We start from the raw sequence: 18,353 nt of genomic DNA, 5'->3' as shown, positions 1-18,353 counted from the left end.
GGCATGCATGTAGGATCTAGTTCCCCAACCAGGGATCGAACCCAGGCCCCCTGCTTTGGGAGTGAGGAGTCTTACCCACTGGACCACCAGACCTGAACTCCCCAAAGGCTTTCAGGGAAAGGTTTTTGAAAACAGTATGAGGGAGAGGTCACAGGGTGTGTGACCAGTTCGTGCACAATTTTCTGATTGGTTGATGGTGAGCTGACAGGGTGATACTCCAGGAAACTCAATTATCAATATTCTAGCTCCAGCCAGTCTGGGGTCTACGTGCTGGTGGGCAGCATGCAGTTGACTTCCTCCACTGGTAGGAGGTTTAATGTCTGTAAAACAACACAAGGACATGGCTCAGGATATTATCTACAGCCCTTGAGGAGGAATTAAAGTTCCTTGACTTTGTTTTATGGCTAAACTCTTATAATTTTGTCTTATTTGACTATTTTCTTTTGTTTCTTTATTTTCTCACTCGTCTGATTAAATTTGCTCTTTGGAACTCGGGGAAGGCCTAGGAGGCTAAAGCTTTTCTACAAACAAGAGGCAAGGGACAGAGGGTGGGGAAGGGGGTCTGTCCCCAGAAGACCCCACAGGGTCCTGCTTGATTTCAACAATATTTCCAGTTGAAAAAAAATTGCCAACACTAAATTAATTTTTTTAATTATGATAATTAAACAGAACTTCTATCCTAAATATTGTTATAAAGTTATACGTGTGGACCTCTTTTCTGGTAGAAAAAAAAGAAAATTCCTTAAACGTCTATTAGTAGTGGTATATACCATGGCAAGCAGAAAGGGACTATTACCAAAGTTCTCTTCTACTGAGGCTTTTCAGAAATATACACTGTTATTCACTCACAGTGAACTGAGCGCTATGCTGGGTGATGGGGACAGACCTATTCAGGGCTGGGTATTGTGGTTTGTTTTTTCCAGAAAGCAGGTGGCAAATGAGAGGATAAAAAAATGAGAGCAGGTGGTTGGCAGTCCACTTACACTGAGTGCTTTCCCTTTGTGAAAGGGAAAGGCCATGTGTTTGTGTAAGTGTATGTATTGGATCTATCCTGACACACAAGCCATCTTTCTTAAAAAAAAAAAAAAAATTTATTTATTTGTTGGCTGCATTGGGTCTTTGTTGCTGCGTGTGGGCTTTCTCTAGTTGTGGCAAGCGTAGGCTACTCTTTGTTGCAGTGCGCAGGCTTCTCATTGCGGTGGCTTCTCTTGTTGCGCAGCATGGGCTCTAGAGCACAGGCTCAGTAGCTGTGGCACATGGGCTTAGTTGCTCCATGGCATGTGGGATCTTACTGGACCAGGGACTGAACCTGTGTCCCCAGCATTGGCAGGCAGATTCGTAACCGCTGTGCCACCAGGGAAGCCCCCACACAAGCCATCTTCTGTGATTGGGGAAGAGAAAGACCTAAAACCTTAAATAGGAGGAAACACATTTTCTAAAATCCAGACCTCTTGAAAACATGTAATATTCAAATCCAAGAGGAAAAAAAGTCAGTGTCTGTGCACTCCATCTTTTCATATTCTAAGAGGGGAGCTTTTCGTTTTAAGCCACACTCCTGAAAGCCTACTCTGGCCTTATGCTAGATGTGCAGTTAGAAGTAGCCACTAGCTGTACGGGGCTTGAACTGAAACTGCAGCAGCCTGCTGCATTTTTGGATCTTAATCTGGTAGGTCTAGCTTGATATGCAAAGATAAAACACTATCCAGTTAGGTCTTAAGCTTCGGGCTTTCTGGGTTGGGTCACCTGCAAGATCTCCTAGGAGAAGGGGAAGCTCTGTCTGAGGAGGAAGATCACAATCTATTTCCAGGAAGAACAAAGCTAAACATTGAGCCCTGAGCTGTGCAGAGCCTGAGAAAGGAGTCTCACCATGAGACTGAATTGGGGATGGGCTTGGTTGAACAGGTTAGAGTGTATCAAGTTTCAGGGAGGCTTAGATAGGAGATCTGTAGGAGAGAATCATGAAACTGGAAGATTGCCCTATCAAAGCCTTTAAAATGTAATCAGGACTGAAAATTTATTCAAGACAATTTCAGTTCTCCCTTAGAGGAAAGGGAAAGGACAAGAGAAAAAGTCAAAGGACAAGAGGAGGTCATTTTCAATTACTTCCCTGATGCTGGTGAAATCAGGAAGAAATCCTAGACCAGAACCACATCACTATTTTCCTAATAGAACTTCTCAGTCCCTTTCCCTCCCTCTTACCAATGTGCATGAAACATGAGAGATAAAAATCAAAGTTCTTTTTCCAAAACAACTCACAAATACATGAAGCAGATCTATATGACTTTGCTCCTGTCTCTGATTTTCGATGGACCTGTTTTTTAATGTATATTTAAAGTTGTTATGGGAAATAATCCTATCTCCAGGTTTTTTTTTTTAATTGTACAATTTGTTGTTGTTTTTTTTTTTTCTTAGTAGTAATATATATCTGGCAATTCCAACCCCAGGTTTTTTTTTTACTTCAGGGAAAACTTAGAGCAACTTGACTGAGGCCAGAGACCAAGAATCCAGGAGAAACTGAAATATGATTCCCAGTGCTCCTCTTTACTTCTTTTGCTAATGCTTGGTTAATAAAATAGTGCATTACAAGCTGCCACTCCCAGAGTGATAGAAATACTGGCAGAAAGGAATGGCTGCCACCCCGTCCACTCACTGGCTATGTCTACCATGTGTTCTCTGCATCTGCCAGGGCACCAGACCTGGTTGGAATAAGTACACTCTTGCCACTGTGAGTTATTCTTCTTTCTCACTTTCCTTGAGTGCTGAAAGGTTTTGTTGGTTGGTTGGCTGGTGGAGGAGCAGTAAAGCTAATAGAAGTCTTGGTAGAGTTCTTGTTATTAGTGCTTCAGCTCAGTTCTAACCAGAAATTGTGATTTAAAGTACAAGAGCCTGGCTTTATTCACATGAAGTATTTTGCTCTGCCTCCTAGTACTTCCTGTGTGCTGACAGCTTTTTATTTATTTTTATTCATTGGTTTGGGCTGGTTTGGGTTTTTCCAGTTTTATTGAAATATAATTGACGTACAGCACTGCATAAGTTCAAAGGGTAATGATTTGACTCACATATATTGTGAAATAATTATCACAATGCTTAGGTTAACATCCATCATTTTATATAGGTACCAAATAAAGGAAAAACATGTTTTTTTCCCTTGTGATGAGAACTCTTAGTATCTCGTCTCTGAACAATTTTCAAATATACCAGAGTTAACTATAGTGTTAACTATAGTTCCTCATGTTGGACATTATACCACCATGATGTGACTCTGACTATTGTCTGTTCTCAAATCTAGGCACCTCTCTCCCCAAATTAGGCTACATATCTGCAGTGAGAGAAGAAAATATAGAATGTCTGTAAATCTCTTGTGAAAAATTCCACTTAGTTTAGAAAAGTTTTTGCTTGCTTTTCAACATTTTCCTTTAAAAGAACCTAAGAAACTTATCCAACAGTGTCCCAAGTAAAATAAGAGAAAACTGTGCTTGGATATGACCATGGTTCCATGAATTCTACCATTACACCAACAATGAGAGAGTCCTGAGAAGTCTGACTGTGTTGTGGGCACCCCCATCACCACCTGGGCACAATACCAACTCTGAAGCCCAGGACTGTGTTGTCTGAGAATATTCAATTCCACCCTGGAAGAAAAGAAATAAACAGGATGGACAAAACTCATCTGTTAAGCACAGATAGGTGAGTTACTCAGCTGTGAGACATCGTGGACAGATGAGTTCAGTTGGGAGTATATTGATACTTTTGAACAGAGATTGAAAGGGATGGAAAGACCAAGAGATGCCGCATATTCAGGAGGCACTAAACATACAAGATGTATCAAATATGAGCAAGCACCATATATTCATGGCACACTGAATATCCATGAGACACCCAACATTCATGGGTCTTAATCCTGCCACTCAGTGGTGACACTCTTACTGTGTCCCAAGTGTCCCACCCAAGATGTGCTCAGCAGGTCAACTGGCAACCTGGCGCTGTGGCCAGGCAGTCTCATCCCTGCATCTCTCTGATAGAGCCAGAGTGTGTCATTGGCTTAGGCACCTTCCATTTCTGGACACTTGCTCAAACCTCACCTCTGGTTCTAATCACCCCACCACCCACAGGAGGCTGACGTGCCAAGAAGAGAGACAGGATGTAAGCACATTGCATGGCCACAGGTTTTAATCTTTCCACCCCACTTATACCCTGTTCTAAGTATGTTCACTTTCCTTCCCCCTGGCTTCTCCAGGTGTGTTGATCTTCTTTCCCTCACCTCCAGAATAGCTTGTCTGCTTGTGTATTTGGAGGGTACCATTGCATCGAGGTCACCTCCCACATAACACCAAGCAGGTAACCTCTGGGTATTACTCAGGCCTGTATATTAAAAAGAATTTAAAAAGAGTTAAAGTCTTTTGCCTGATATCCTACAATTTCCAACTCTTTGCACTCAGAAGCATACAAGGGAGAGTAGACTTTCCTGGCAACAAGGGAGAGGATCCCTAATTTTGGCAGGTTCTAAGATATGTCCTTAGAAAGCTTTTGATTCTTTAGGCTTTTCAAATAAACCAGATTCACATTTTTTTGGAAAATAGGGGGACATATTCTTTTAATTGCAAGAAGCTAAATTTCTTGATCCTACAAAGGTGACCTGAATGGCCCTATGACTACCACACACATTGGGTGACTAGGCCTCACGGTTCTGGGCTTAGACAATAAGAACTTTCGGTGTTTTCTGCCTGTTTGTTTAAATGGCCTAGCCTGAGATTTGGAGTTAAGGAAATCTGCTGCGTAAACTCCTATAACTTCATGTGAGGACTAGTGACAGGAAGGGCAAAGAGGGTTATGAAATAAAGTCACGTGGAGAGAAACTTGTCTTGTGGGCTGGTGCCGGCGCTAAGTAAGGAAGTGAATGTGAGGCTGTCAGCCAGTGAAGCAGATACAGGAGCTGGGAAAACTGATGCTTAAGCCTATTAAGGCACAAAATCCTCTTGAGTGAGGGCAACACAAAGCGAATTTCCTTTTCTCAAAAACACAAAACCAAACCCCAAATCCAACTACTACACTCACGGAAGAGAGGGGCACCCCCACCACCGTGGAAGGCGGCTGTGTGTTGAGAGCAGGCCCCCATCTTCCTTCCTCTCCCTGTGGACTGGAAGGCCTGCCACTGTTCCTATGCCAGTCCCAGCCCTGTACTTCGGGAGCACTGGGAGCAGGTAACTTGGCTCTTTAGTGTCACTGGTCCACAAAGAGAAATGAATGGATTACACCCTGGGGCCCCATCTTCACTTGACTTAGAAGAGCTTTTGGACATTGAGCACATGAGATACAGATTTAGAGGAGGTTCTGGACTTCACTCAGATGCTGTACTGGGATGCGGCCCTTGGGAATGTTGGGAAGGGGTGACTATATTTTTTTACCTGTGACTCATTAGGGGTTAGAGGAAGGGCTGCCGCAGGCAGAATTCTGACATGGCCCCAAGATTCCCAGACCCTGGTGCACATGCCTGGTGTAACTGCCTCTCCTGAGTGTGGGCTGGTCTGTAAATGTGGTGGATTTCACTTTCATGATAGCATTATTAGTCAATTCACTTTGAGTTCATAAAAAATGAGATTATGATGGGTGGGCTTGACCTAGTTATGTAAACCCCTCCCCTCACTGCCCACCTTAAAATAAGTCAAATGCAAGGGAAAGCAAGAGAAATTCTCCTGCTGGCTTTGGAGAGGTAAGTTGCTACATTGTGAGAAACATACGCTGGGACTTGAGAAAGATCTGTAGGAGCGGAGAGTGATCCCTGGTTCACAGCTGGCAAGAAAGCAACAAAACAGGGGCCTCAGTCCTACAACAACAAATAGAACCGTGTCACTGGACCCTGCTTAAAGCGCTTTTATGGGATATGTTGTATGCAGCTACCAAAAAGGATGAGTTGAATCTAGAATGTTGATATTAATGTTTACAGAGTGCTATGTGCCTCCAAGATGCAAAAAAAAAATACATATTTAGTTCAGATGTTCATTACTCACTTGTGATTTTACTGGAGGGTCCCCAAAGTGTACATAAGCAAAAGCAGTAGTGTGTAATACAGAGTTGGATACAATTTGGTAGGGAGGCAAAGGAGCTTCTCTTGCACACCCCGCTGTACAACGTTCGACAGCAGACTCTCCTCCAGCACTTACCCTCACCTTCTTCCGTCTCACCGGTGCCGGCGCGGAGCCGAGGCCGCCCTTAAGCGCAAGCAGGCTGGCTACCCAAGGAACCAGCGCTCCTGCCACTGCAGACCCGCCTCCGCGCTGCCGGACGCCGCGGTCTTGCAGGCGCCGAAACTGATCCCACCACCTGCCCGACTGCGCACAGCGCCCTTCGGGGAGCGCGGCCTGGTGCCGCCTCCGTCCTCCCGCGAGGTCACCACGAGGAGGACCCCACAGCGCGAGGGACGTGCCCAACCACCTGGGAAAGGTCGCGCCCCCAGCCGACCCCGTCCCCTGGCGCTCGGGCCCCGCCCACGGCCTCGCACGACCCGCCTGCAGTTTACACACGGCCGGCCCACTGCTCCCCAAGGCCCGCCCCCTGCCTCCACTGGGTCCGCCCCCTGCCCCCACACCGCCCTCATGCTGCTCCCACCTGGTTCGTTCACTGCTTTCACAGTTCCCACAAGCCCCGCCCCTGACTCCACACGGTCCGCCCCGTGCTACCACACGCCCCGCCCCCTGCCTCCACCAGACCCGCCCCCTGGTCCCACCTGGTTCTCCCACTGCTTCCACAAGACCCGCCCCCTGCCTCCACTCGGCCCGCCCACCGCTTACATTTGTCCCGCCCCCTGTTCCCACAAGACCCGCCCCCTGCTCCCACAAGACCCGCCCCCTGCTCCCAGAGGACCCGCCCACTGCTCCCAGAAGACCCTCCCCCTGCTCCCACTGGGACGCCCCTCCCCGCCCGCCTCGCCTCCACAAGTCCTGCCACCTGCCTCCACGCGTCCCGCCCCCTGCTCCCACACGGCCCAATGGGCGCCGACGCGGCTCCTACAGGGGGCCGGACGCCGAACGGCAGTTCACGGCTACGCGGTGACGTCAGGCGCCGACGCACCTGTCGGCCCTGCTCGCGCTGCTCCTGTCTGCTTTCCGGGGTCGGTGGGTCGGGCCGGACGGTCCGGAGCCGCAGCCGTTTCTGCGGTCCCGTCGCCCGCGGCCGGAGTCGGGCCGAACGCCGAGGAGAGGTGCTGGTGGCCGGCCGCTCCAGTTCCTCCCCGAGTTGGAGCATGGCTGCAGCTGCGGTCCCTCCAGAGGGAGGTGAGCTCGGAGGTGGTCGTGTTTGATTCGGGGCAGCAGAGGGTCGAGTCCAGGGCCGCGGAGCCGGGGCTCCAACTTGATGCGGCTCCTGCCCGCCTGAGCCCGTGGGTCGCGGTCGCGGTCGCGGTGGGGCTGGCGGCGCCGGCCGCCCTCAGATGCGGAGCCCTCCGGTGGCTCAGGACGCGGCCCTGGGGCTGATATGCCTCTGAGCGGCGAGGTGAGTGGCGGCGGCGGCCCGGGGACCGGGGGCCGGGGGCCGTGGCGTCCGTGGGGCCGGGGCCGGCCGCTGGCCTCGCCGTCCTGGTCCTGCGACAGGTTAGCCCGCAGCAGGTGTGGCCCGCGGGCATTCTCTAAGCTTTCACCTGCTTCCTTGGGGAGCTGCCGAAAGACCTTTGAGCAGAGTAAACGTAGGTGCCAGGAAGAGAGTAATTGTGGGTTTTAGTTTCGCGAAATTTGCCCAAGTATAAAGTTATGTTCAGTGTGTATTTCCTTAAATTTATCTGTATATCAAGACATAGTTTGTGTGTATATATAACATTTGTGTTTTGATCTTAAACTTGGACCGGAAACCACCTTAGACTCAGAAATTGATTTTGTATATAGTGTGCTTTATTTGTATAGCATTTTAAAATCGGAGCACATAGAAGATAATTACGTATACCTTATGCATATCAGAGGCTGAGATTTGTGTTTCCTTTGGAAGAAAATTCTTTTTTATAAGAAATGAATCAACAGTGACCGTACCTTTTTTTAATTTTTATTTTTAGTAATTGAAAAGTTAAGTTCTGCAGACTAGAAACTGTTTTGAGTTTATAGCATGGAATTCAGTTACTGCAGCATCATTGTGGTTTATGTCTTTGATTGTTGAATCTTTCCAGAAATGCTTTTCTTTTCATCTCAAGAGTTAATTTAGAAGAATCTTCTCTTGACGAGGTCTACACGGAAATAATTTGATGTCAAGTCAGTTTTACTTGGCTTTATGAGTCACTAGGAAATACTGTCTGTGTAGCACAAGCGTACACAGAGGAGTTAAAATGCTCATGTATAGATTGTTGATTTTCATCTTAAAAGGTGCTGCTGCTGATTGTTTTCTTGTTACATAGTGTGGCTTCAAAACCAGGTGTGTGCCCTACAGGTATTTACTCAGATTAAGCTTGCTTTTAAGACCTCTGGTTAATAGGAACAGCAACTGTTGGCAGAACCCATTGCATCTCCTCCCACACCTTACCCCCATACTCTTCAAAGAGTGATTCTTTGTTTGAAAAACAGGCCAGATTATTTTAAGAGGTCAATATGAATGTATAGTACCTACATCTTTAGTTGGAACTTGTGTTTTAGCATGTGTTTTCAGTTATACATAGCTCATTAGGAATGCAAATATTTAACCTGGTTTTGCATATATACAGTTTAGGGGAAAGATCTGCTGAAGTTATGGTTTTATGTTAGTGAATTGGCTGTTTTACAGGTCATGCTGGTGATAGGCTTTCCATTTCCTGTTGTGACGTGGGTAATAATTTTGAGACCTCTCAGGAAGCCAGGTTTGAGCTCTGTGGTGGGTCAGATATGAAAGCAGTATCCTGTGAGTTTTGGCCACTATCACTGCTTTATAGAACTTTCAGCTTAGTTTGTAGTCAGACATTTCAGCAGGGATCTGAAATATTATATGTTAATGTTTATTGAGTGAATTTGTGATTCAGGGTCTTTCCTAAGTGGTTTTGTGGATTATCTCAATTCTCACTCCAACCCCTTGAAGTAGGTATTTTCATTTTTCCTATTATAGAGATGTGGAAACTGAGGCATAGAGGATTTAATTAATTTGCCCAGAACTGAGATGGAAGCCTGGCAGTGTGATTTCGGAGCTCTTGCTCTCAGTGGCTGCACTTCATTGGGAGTAAGACTCAACAATATGCTGGAAGAAAGGATAGGGTGAGAGAGATTGGCACCATAGGTCCATTTATTCTCCAGTTGTAAAAGCAATGTAAAATTACAGAAACTCTGGGAAATTTTTTTTTTAATCCTCATCCTACTACTCTAATAAACTCTTGTGTTTTTCAGTTAGCACTTTCACATGTGTATAAAAATGTTGTAGCTGTGATACATTTTGATTCTTAAAGATCAGTGTTCTTCAGTGAAGTATAAAATGAAAGATGAACCCACATGGGGAAACTGTCCATTTGCATTGCTGAAATACAGAGATTTGATCTGCAACTTTGGAAACAAGGCAGGTAAATGTAAATACGTTTGTTGTCCTCATGGGAAGTAGCTGAACGATTTATGTCTTGTAAAGTCATGGAAATTATTTAGTTTTCAAAGTGTAAGTCTTCCACAGCATCTTTTTGTTGGATTGTTTACCTTTTTACGTGTTATAGTCTGAGCTTTATATTTGTGTGTGATTTTCCTTTTAAAATCATCTAGCAGTTAACTTTTGACTGGATCTAAAAGAAATTATGAATCTAGGAAATTTTCTTCAGAATAGACAGCTACTTCCTTTAGCAGGTTATCTGTTTGATACTTTTTTCAAGAAAAATATCTAAGACACAGCAATTTAAACATGCAGACAGCTTGATGGACAGTAGAATAAAATATCAAGAAATATTACTTTGGGGAGAGATCACTTTCATTATTGTCATCTCTTGTAAGTATTGACAATTTGTATCAGGATAAATTCTTTTTTAATATGGTGATGTTCTGATCTAAGTTTCATGATGTTATAAGGGGTGGAGGGGTCATTCCCTGGTAAAATAAATTTCAGAAACTTTTAATGAAGTTTGTTTATGAAGTTAATGTTTACTACAGGATTTCTCAAGAAACTTTCTTATGCTGTTAGCCATTACAGTTCTAGACGGGGTGTGTTTTATTTCCCAAACTTAACTGACCATGAAATCTTGTAGGGACTTGTGTTCTGTGCACATACTCATCTCCAAATGTCTTCGTCGCCTTCTTGGCTACATAGCTTGATTCACCCTAGCTGTTGCTTCAGTTAACTAACCTCTTCTCCCATCACTGCGCCGTAAAATCCCACTTACCTCCCCACCCCACCCCACGCTGTGCGTCTTGTGGGATCATAGTTCCTGGAAGAGGGATTGAACCCAGGCCCCCCCACATTGGAAGCTTGGAGTCCTAACCACTGGACCACCTCCCCCCACTTACTTTTTAATGTCCAATTCAAGTGTATCTCCTCCAAAGAAGGCTTCTTATCAATTACAGTGGGATGTGGTCTTTTCTCTGAGCTCTTGTAACAATTCTAGTGTCTTCTGTGACATCTGTCATATGTTGCCTTTTACTATATGGATATATAGTAACTTACAGAAAAAAATTACCATATACCTTTTGAGGACAATATATAATTTATGCTGAAGTTTATTGAAAGCTGTAAGGCCTATACAAATATGCCATTAATAAAAATTATTTATATTTTTTACAGTTCCTGGTACATGAGTAGCCATTTTATAAACTTTAGTAAATGAGTGATTATGTTGAAATTTATCATCACATTTTAATCTTTAACGAGTATTTTGCACACGTAGTTCTTAAAATATTTACATGAGAAAGCCCGTTACTTCCAAGTGGCTCTATCAGTCAGAGTTCCACTCCCTGCTGTCATTGGTCTTGAGACTTTTGTTCATCTCTCTGGTTGTTGACATTTGGGATTTTCATTTATTCTTTATGGCAGATTGTGCCTGCTGTTCGGTCACATAGCTGACTGACACACCTTTGAAACTTAGCCGTGGTCCTCAGCCCTTACCCGGTCCCCTTGATGAGAGGGCAGAACCTTGTTGGGAGCAGTGAAGAATCAGTGTATCTCCCTCAGCTCTGGGTCCCTTAGCCCCATTTCCAGGGTCTCACCCTTTCTGCTCGCCACCCCCTAGTCCTGGTGCTGAACTGCTCAGTGTGTGCAGTTTGGGGGCTAGATTGGTGCACCATCCCCTGACTGTAGTCTGGCTTTGAATAGGACTAAAGCCTGGGTGTGTAATCCTGACGTTGGAGAGAATGCTCTGGTTTTAGTTGCTGTAAGAGGTAGGAGACTGCACTTTGTTTCTTCCAACTGTTTTGAATCAATTAATCAAGTCAGAAACCAAGCAGATACTTTAGATTTCTCCTTCACCATTCGTCACATTTTGTTAACTACCATGGCCTCTTAAGTGCTTCTCGTAGCCCTTCCTGCTCCTTCGTGTCGCTGTGACTCAGTTCAGTGATGCCCTCACTGTGCCACATTCAGGGCTATTCAAGAGTTCCCTGGAGTAAGGGCCACCTGACTCCTCCCTGGATTTATGGTCTTCAGTCTCTTGCCCTTCTCATCTGCCTTCCACGCTGCCGCTGCTGTTGGCTTCTTAAAGTTCATATCTGATCAGATGATTTCATTTAAATCTCTTAATGGTTTCCTATGTGTTGACATGAGTAAGTAAGATACTCAGCAGGACCTAGGAACCCCTCCCTTTCTCTGGCCTCCATCCACCTCCCCAGCTACTCTCCAGCCCCTCAACTCTTTTTTTTTTTTTTTTTTGGTCACGCACTTGTGGTATCTTAGTTCCCCAACCAGGGATTGAACCCATGCTCCTTGTGGTGGAGGCACAGAGTCTCAACCACCAGACCTGGGAACTACCCCCCACCTTTTACATGAGCTACCCGAGCAGGTTTTATCATGCTACTGTGTTTTCGCATGTACTTTTTTTTTTCCCTTTATTGACTTGTCACCTCATAGTTGGCCTAGTTAACTCATTCTAATCCTTCAGTACTCATTTCCTCTTTCAGTGTTTGCAGACTTTCCCAGGCAGCAGCTTGTTCCTGCATCATGTACCTTGTGTATACCTCTCACATGGTACTTTTCATACCATATGTCGCTGTTTGTCTCTTTCACCTTCACTGCCTTGGGAACAGGGACTGTTTCTTACTCATCACCCCAACATATGCTGGATGCTCACCACATAGTTGTTAAATACAGTAATCATTGACTCTGAAAACTGACTTTGGCTGCTGGGTAGATGGTGATCCTGTAAAATGAGATAGGGAGAGTGGGAGGGTGAGCAGGTTCAGGGCGAATGTGTATTCAGCTTAGGTCTTGTTGAATTTGAGTTCTCATACAAGGTCTAAGTACAGATGTATCAGTCATTTGTTGTGCATTTGTTATTCATTCATACCGTAGATATTAACTGACCCAGCAGGATTCTGTAGAGATAGACAAGACTATTCTAAAATTTATATGGAAAGGCAGGGGAACTAGAATAACCAAAACAGTTTTGAAAAAAGAATTAAGTATGAGAAATCAATCTATCCAATTTCAGGAGCTACAGTAGTCAGTACTGTGCATTATTGCTGTAGGTGTAGACGCGCAGATCAACGATATAGAACAGAGAACTCTGAAATAGACTCACACAAATATACCCAGCTAATTAACCTTTTTGGCAAATGGCATTGGAACAGTTGGGCATCCATATGTCCAAAAACAAAACCAAACTTCAACCTTACAACTTAAACAAAAATTCATTCAACATGGACCACAGACTTAAATGTAAAATGTAAAAGTATAAAAATTTTGAGAAAAAACTTAGGAGAAAATCTTTGGTAGGTAGATTTCCTGCAGTTGACACCAAAAGCACAATCCTTAAGGAAAATATTGATAAACTGAACTTCATCATATTAAATTTTTTTGCTCTGTGGTAGACCCTGTTAAAAGGAAGAAAACCAGACTACAGAGTGGGAGAAGATATTTGCAAACAACATATCTCACAAAGGACTAGTATCTAGAATATATATTCTTTTAAATTTTATTCTATTATTATTTTTAAATTAATTTTATTGGCTGTGTTGGGTCTTTGTTGCTGCACACAGGCTTTCTGTATTGCGGTGAGTGGGGGCTACTCTTCACTGTGGTGCACAGGCTCCTCACTTGCCGTGGCCTCTCCCATTGTGGAGCACGGGCTCTAGGTGCATGGCCTTCAGTAGTTGCAGCACACAGGCTCAATAATTGTGGCATACAGGCTTAGTTGCTCTGCGGCATATGGGATCTTCCTGGAGCAGGGATCGAACCCGTGTCCCCTGCATTGGCAGGTGGACTCTTAACCACTGCGCCACCTAGGAAGCCCTAGAATATGTATTCTAAAATATGAAACTCAGAAGTAAAACCGTCCAGTTAGAAAATTGGCAAAAGATATGAACAGTCCTTTCACTGAGGAGGACATGCAGATAGTCAGGTAAGCACGTAAAAATATGTTCAGGGACTTCCCTGGTGGTGCAGTGCTTAAGAATCCACCTGCCAATGCAGGGGACACGGGTTCGATATCTGCTCCAGGAAGATCCCACATGCCGCGGAGCAACTAAGCCCATGTACCGCAACTACTGAGCCTGAGCCCTAGAGCCCGTGAGCCACAACTACTGAGCCCTTGTGCCACAACCACTGAGCCCTCATGCCACAATTACTGAGCCCACGTGCCACAACTACTGAAGCCTGTGCACCTAGAGTCCGTGCTCCACAACAAGAAAAGCCACCTTAATGAGAAGCCTGTGCACTGCAACAAAGAGTAGCCCCTGCTCACCATGCTAGAGAAAGCCCGTGCACAGCAACAAAGACACAAAGCAGCCAAAAATATAAAAATACATACATACATAAATAAATATATGTTAAACATCATTAGCCGTTAGGAAAATACAAACTAAAAGAACAATGAGATACCACTACACACCTATCAGGATGGCTAAAAAAAAATACATCACCGAGTGCTGACAAGGATGTAGAGAAACAGGCTAACCCATATGTTGTTGGTAGGGATGTTACATTGGCAGTTTCTTGAAAAGCCAGATGTGCAGTTACCATATGTCCCAGCTATTGCACTCCTTGGCTTTTATCCCAGAGAAATGAAGACTTAAGTTCGCAAAAGGTCTGTACATGGATATTGATAGCAGCTTTGTTTATAATAGACCAAATCTAGGAAAGAGCCAGATATTCTTCCGTGGGTGAATGGTTAAACAAACATGTGTGGTATGTCCATACCATGGAGCACTGTTTAGCAACGAAGAGGGAGGACCTGTTGACAGACACAACCCTTGGATGGCTCTCCAGAGAGTCATGCTGAGTGCAGAGAGCTAATCCCCAAAGTCATCAACTGCACGATTCCATTTATACAGCGTTGTTGAAGTGGCAGAGTTGTAGAAACAGAAAGCAGCCTGTGGGTTGCCAGGGGTTAAGGAAGGGGTGGGGGACTGGGATAAAGTGGTGTGACTGTAAAGGGCAGCGTGAGGAGTCCTTGTGATGGAAAGTTCTGTGTCAATGTCATGGTTATGCAAGATGTTACCATAGGAGGAAGCTGAGTAAAGGGTACACAGGAGCTCTCAGTATTATTTATTACAACCGCATGTGAAATCACAGTATCTCGAAACAAAAAGTTTAATTTAAAAAAGTGAACCCCTCCTAGGTGCGTGGTACTATGCTAAGCATTGAACATGCAGAGTTGGCACAAATGGGCACAGCCAGGCCTCACTCCACCTTCTGGAGGGGAGGACAAATGTTAATTATCGAGTGAATCGGGGTAATGTTACACTGTGGGTGAGTGCTATGGAGGAGAAGTGTGAGAATGCACAGTAAGAATTTGACCTGGTCAGGGAAGCCTGGCCCAGATATGAGATAGGTTAGGAAGGCTTTCCTTACAGCTGCATGACTTTGGGGCAGTTACTACAACTCTTTTTGCCTCAGTTTTCTCATCTGTTAAATGGGGATGATAATAGCACTGAAGCTTTAGGGTTGTGATTGTGTTAAGTACAAAGTTAAATGGGTTAACTTATCATGTGCTTAGGATGGTTCTTGACATATGGTAAATTCTTGAGAGTTTGTTAACCAAATAAAGGGATACTTGTGGTGAGAGCTGAGGAATGTGTAGGAGCGTTACCTAGATGACGAGGGGAGGGTCTGTTCTAGGCCCAGGGAGCATGAGCCTGGGGCAGGAGCCAGGTTTAGTCTGGTGGGACTGAGAGGGAGATGTGCATTCCAGGAGAGGTGGCCCAGGCCGGTCTGCACGGGCTTTGTCTGGTGTGTGGAAAAGTTTGTCTGCTAAGTGTGGTGAGACGTGATTAAGACCTTAATCCATGGCGTGGGCAGAGGTGACCCATCAGACCTGCTTTTAGAAAAGACCGTGCTGGCTGCAGTGTGGAGATCATGTGAGAGGGGTCAAGGTCACTGGGCATAGATCATTTGAGAACTCACTGCAGTGCACCAGGCTTCTTCCTGGAGATTTCCATGGGTTAGCGCTACTCTTTATAGCTCTGCAAGGGTATATTCGCAAGCCTCTGTGTCTGTTGTAATGTTTTGAAATGGTTTTAAATATATATATATGTTTTTAATTAATTTTATTTATTTATTTACTTACTTTTGGCTGCATTGGGTCTTCATTGCTGCACGCGGGCTTTCTCTAGTTGCAGCGAGCGGGGGCTACTTTTCGTTGCAGTGCGCGGACTTCTCATTGCGGTGGCTTCTCTTATTGTGGAGCATGGGCTCTAGGCCCACTGGCTTCAGTAGTTGTGGCACATGGGCTCAATAGTTGTGGCTCGCAGGCTCTAGAGCACAAGCTCAGTAGTTGTGGCACAAGAGCTTAGTTGCTCCGTGGCATGTGGAATCTTCCCAGACCAGGGTTTGAACCCTTGTCCCTTGTATTGGCAGGCGGATTCTTAACCACTGCACTAGCAGGGAAGTCCCTTAAATATATTTTTGAAAATTTAAAACAAAGAAATGACTTTGTAGTGTTGTTTTCATTTTTTTATATGCAAAATTTCAGCTGCTGTATTATGGTTTAACTAGTCTTTTTGGTCAAGCCTGGGAAATGAGTTTGGAACCTAAAGCTATTTAACCTTGGTGTCCATGGGACTTACCTGGTGGTGCAGTGGTTAAGACTCCTCACTCCCAGTGCAGGCGGCCCTGGTTCGATCCCTGGTCAGGAACTAGATCCCACATGCATGCCTTAACTAAGAGTTCACATGCCACAACTAAGGAGCCTACCTGCAGCACCTAAGACCCAGTGCAACCAAATAAATAAAATAAACACTGGTGTCCAGATTCCTTCTGTGTATTTGCTTTATGCTACCATAGAAGTTTGACTATTTTATAGCAGTGCCATGCAATAAAAATATTTGTGCTGCAAATTCAAGTCACATATGTAATTTCCAATTTCTTAGTATACACATTAAAAAGGTAAAAAGAAAATGATTAGATTAATTTTAATAGTATATTTTATAACCCAGTATATCTAAAGTATTATTTCAGCATGGAATCAATATAAATTTATTAATGAAACATTCAACATTCTTTTTTTGTCATGAAGTCACCCAACTCCAGTAGGTGTTTCTCCTTAGAGCTTTGTTTCAGGGCTAGTGGCTGCTGATCAGACAGTTCAGCTCTACAAGTTTCTGAATTAATAAGAACAGCTTTTTTTTTTTAAGTTTTTGTATTTATAGAAATAGGAATCCATGCAGGCCTGAGCTTAATAAACTTTTAACAGAGTTGGTTGCTGTTGTTTTAAAGAAAGGTGCAGTCTAGATGTCTCAGAGGTGTTCATGAAATGAAGTTCTTTAAACATTTTGAAAGGGTTAAGTTACCAGTTATCACTAATAGTTTTTGAGGGACTTTCAGGGAGAATATGGAGGAGATATGTTGTAATTTGCCGATTGAGGGCCTAGGACACAAACAGTTTTATTTTAGAGTGATTTCTCAGTGATGTGTAGCCTCTAGCAAATTAATGTTCATTGATGCATGTTATCACATGTTTTAAGCACTTCTAGTGTGACTGTCACGTAAAAAAGTGAAGAATAGAGTGTCTGTGTTCTTTGCAGAACCTTAGCATACATGCTTTGCTACATTAAAATTAAAATGACTCAAACTATTAGTGCTTTTTTTTTTTTTTAAGCCTTTTAGTTGCTTACTCAAGAGCCACAATATTGAATTTGATCACCTCTGTGGACACTACATAGTTCTTAGCATGAACAGTTATTTTTATAGTATTCTAATATTTACCTAGAAATAAAACTCTTGTTTTAATTAGTATCTTCTAGCAAATCTCAGTATAATACACCATCTTTGGTAGCGGTAATCATAAAATATTAATAAAGTTGCAAAGCAGTAAATACTTAAGATTTTCTTTGTAACTGAGGTGCTAGGTTTTGGTTGTTCTCCCAAGACCAGACTAACACTGTTGTAGAGAGGATTCATTATTGAAGACTGAATTCATTTTATCTGGTTGGCTGAGTAAACAGTCTGGCATTTTGACCACTATTATCTGTATATTATGTTCCTGTCACTGTGCCACATGCTGAGACTAGAGCTCTCAAGCTTCACCTTCTCTCAGGGGGTCTTTAAGTTAGGGAATTTATATATCTTTTAAAAGTAGTTATCAGTATTTTGTTTTTCTAAAAAGTGTAAAAGCCTTACAGATAATTTTTAATTGTTATAGCTCTTTGAGGTTTTTTCAGCGTGCCAAAGGAGACTTTGCTGAGGACGAGAGCTTGTCTTAAAACACTTCAAGTCTCAGTGTTAAAATTCAGCACTGCAAGTGGAGTGTGCCTCATTTCTGTCATACTTCACTTTCTGTGTGTGCTCATCCTGACAAAGCTAAGAAGTCTTGCTTTACCAGGCTTACTGGTTGGACTGCTCCTGAGACTCTGCCTTTGAAGTCCCACACAGGAACCTCTCAAGCTTGTTGCTGGTGTCTAGCTCACTTATGTTTTGTGTTGAGCAAGTAGGTGGATGCATTCAAAACATCAAACTATTTAGGAGTTACATTGTTTTTAAAGTATGGAGTAAGAACAGTGAAAACCTGTGCTTGCTTGTTATCTGCTGGGAAAAAATGGGATCCGTGACCTGTTATCAGATTTTTCATGGCTGATATTTGACCATGGGCTCTGAAGGTTTAAATTTTAAAATGATGAAAGGAGAATGAAATTTTAAAATTGTTTAAATGACAGTATTTTAAAGTTAGTATTTGCATCTGATAAGATACTCAAAAGAGACATACAGTTTCCCTCTCAGACCTGGTATTTCAGCCACTGTTCCTTTTCCCTGTGGGCAAGCAACTCTGTTGGAACTCCCTCCAGAGATGGTCTGAA

General features: G+C 43.8%; 2 protein-coding genes across 5 annotated transcripts in view; one reads left to right on the top strand and one right to left on the bottom strand.

The window, feature by feature from the left end:
* NEK1 (NIMA related kinase 1) overlaps positions 1–6,467 on the bottom strand; it is a 226,719-nt gene extending 220,252 nt beyond the window's left edge. Inside the window, exon 1 of the mRNA XM_057721154.1 lies at positions 6,162–6,467. The gene's annotated coding sequence lies outside the window, so the exon portion shown is untranslated. The remainder of the gene's footprint in view (positions 1–6,161) is intronic.
* A 592-nt stretch (positions 6,468–7,059) lies between these two features.
* The window catches only part of CLCN3 (chloride voltage-gated channel 3), an 87,224-nt gene continuing 75,930 nt past the window's right edge, over positions 7,060–18,353 (top strand). For 2 of the 4 annotated variants that reach the window (XM_057721175.1, XM_057721170.1), the window contains exon 1: positions 7,060–7,271. The gene's annotated coding sequence lies outside the window, so the exon portion shown is untranslated. The other 2 variants (XM_057721172.1, XM_057721171.1) reach the window with 2 other exon arrangements.

Source organism: Hippopotamus amphibius, chromosome 2, assembly GCF_030028045.1.
Source record: "Hippopotamus amphibius kiboko isolate mHipAmp2 chromosome 2, mHipAmp2.hap2, whole genome shotgun sequence".
In the NCBI taxonomy this organism is placed as follows: domain Eukaryota; kingdom Metazoa; phylum Chordata; class Mammalia; order Artiodactyla; family Hippopotamidae; genus Hippopotamus; species Hippopotamus amphibius.
This window is presented reverse-complemented; position numbering and strand designations above follow the sequence as displayed.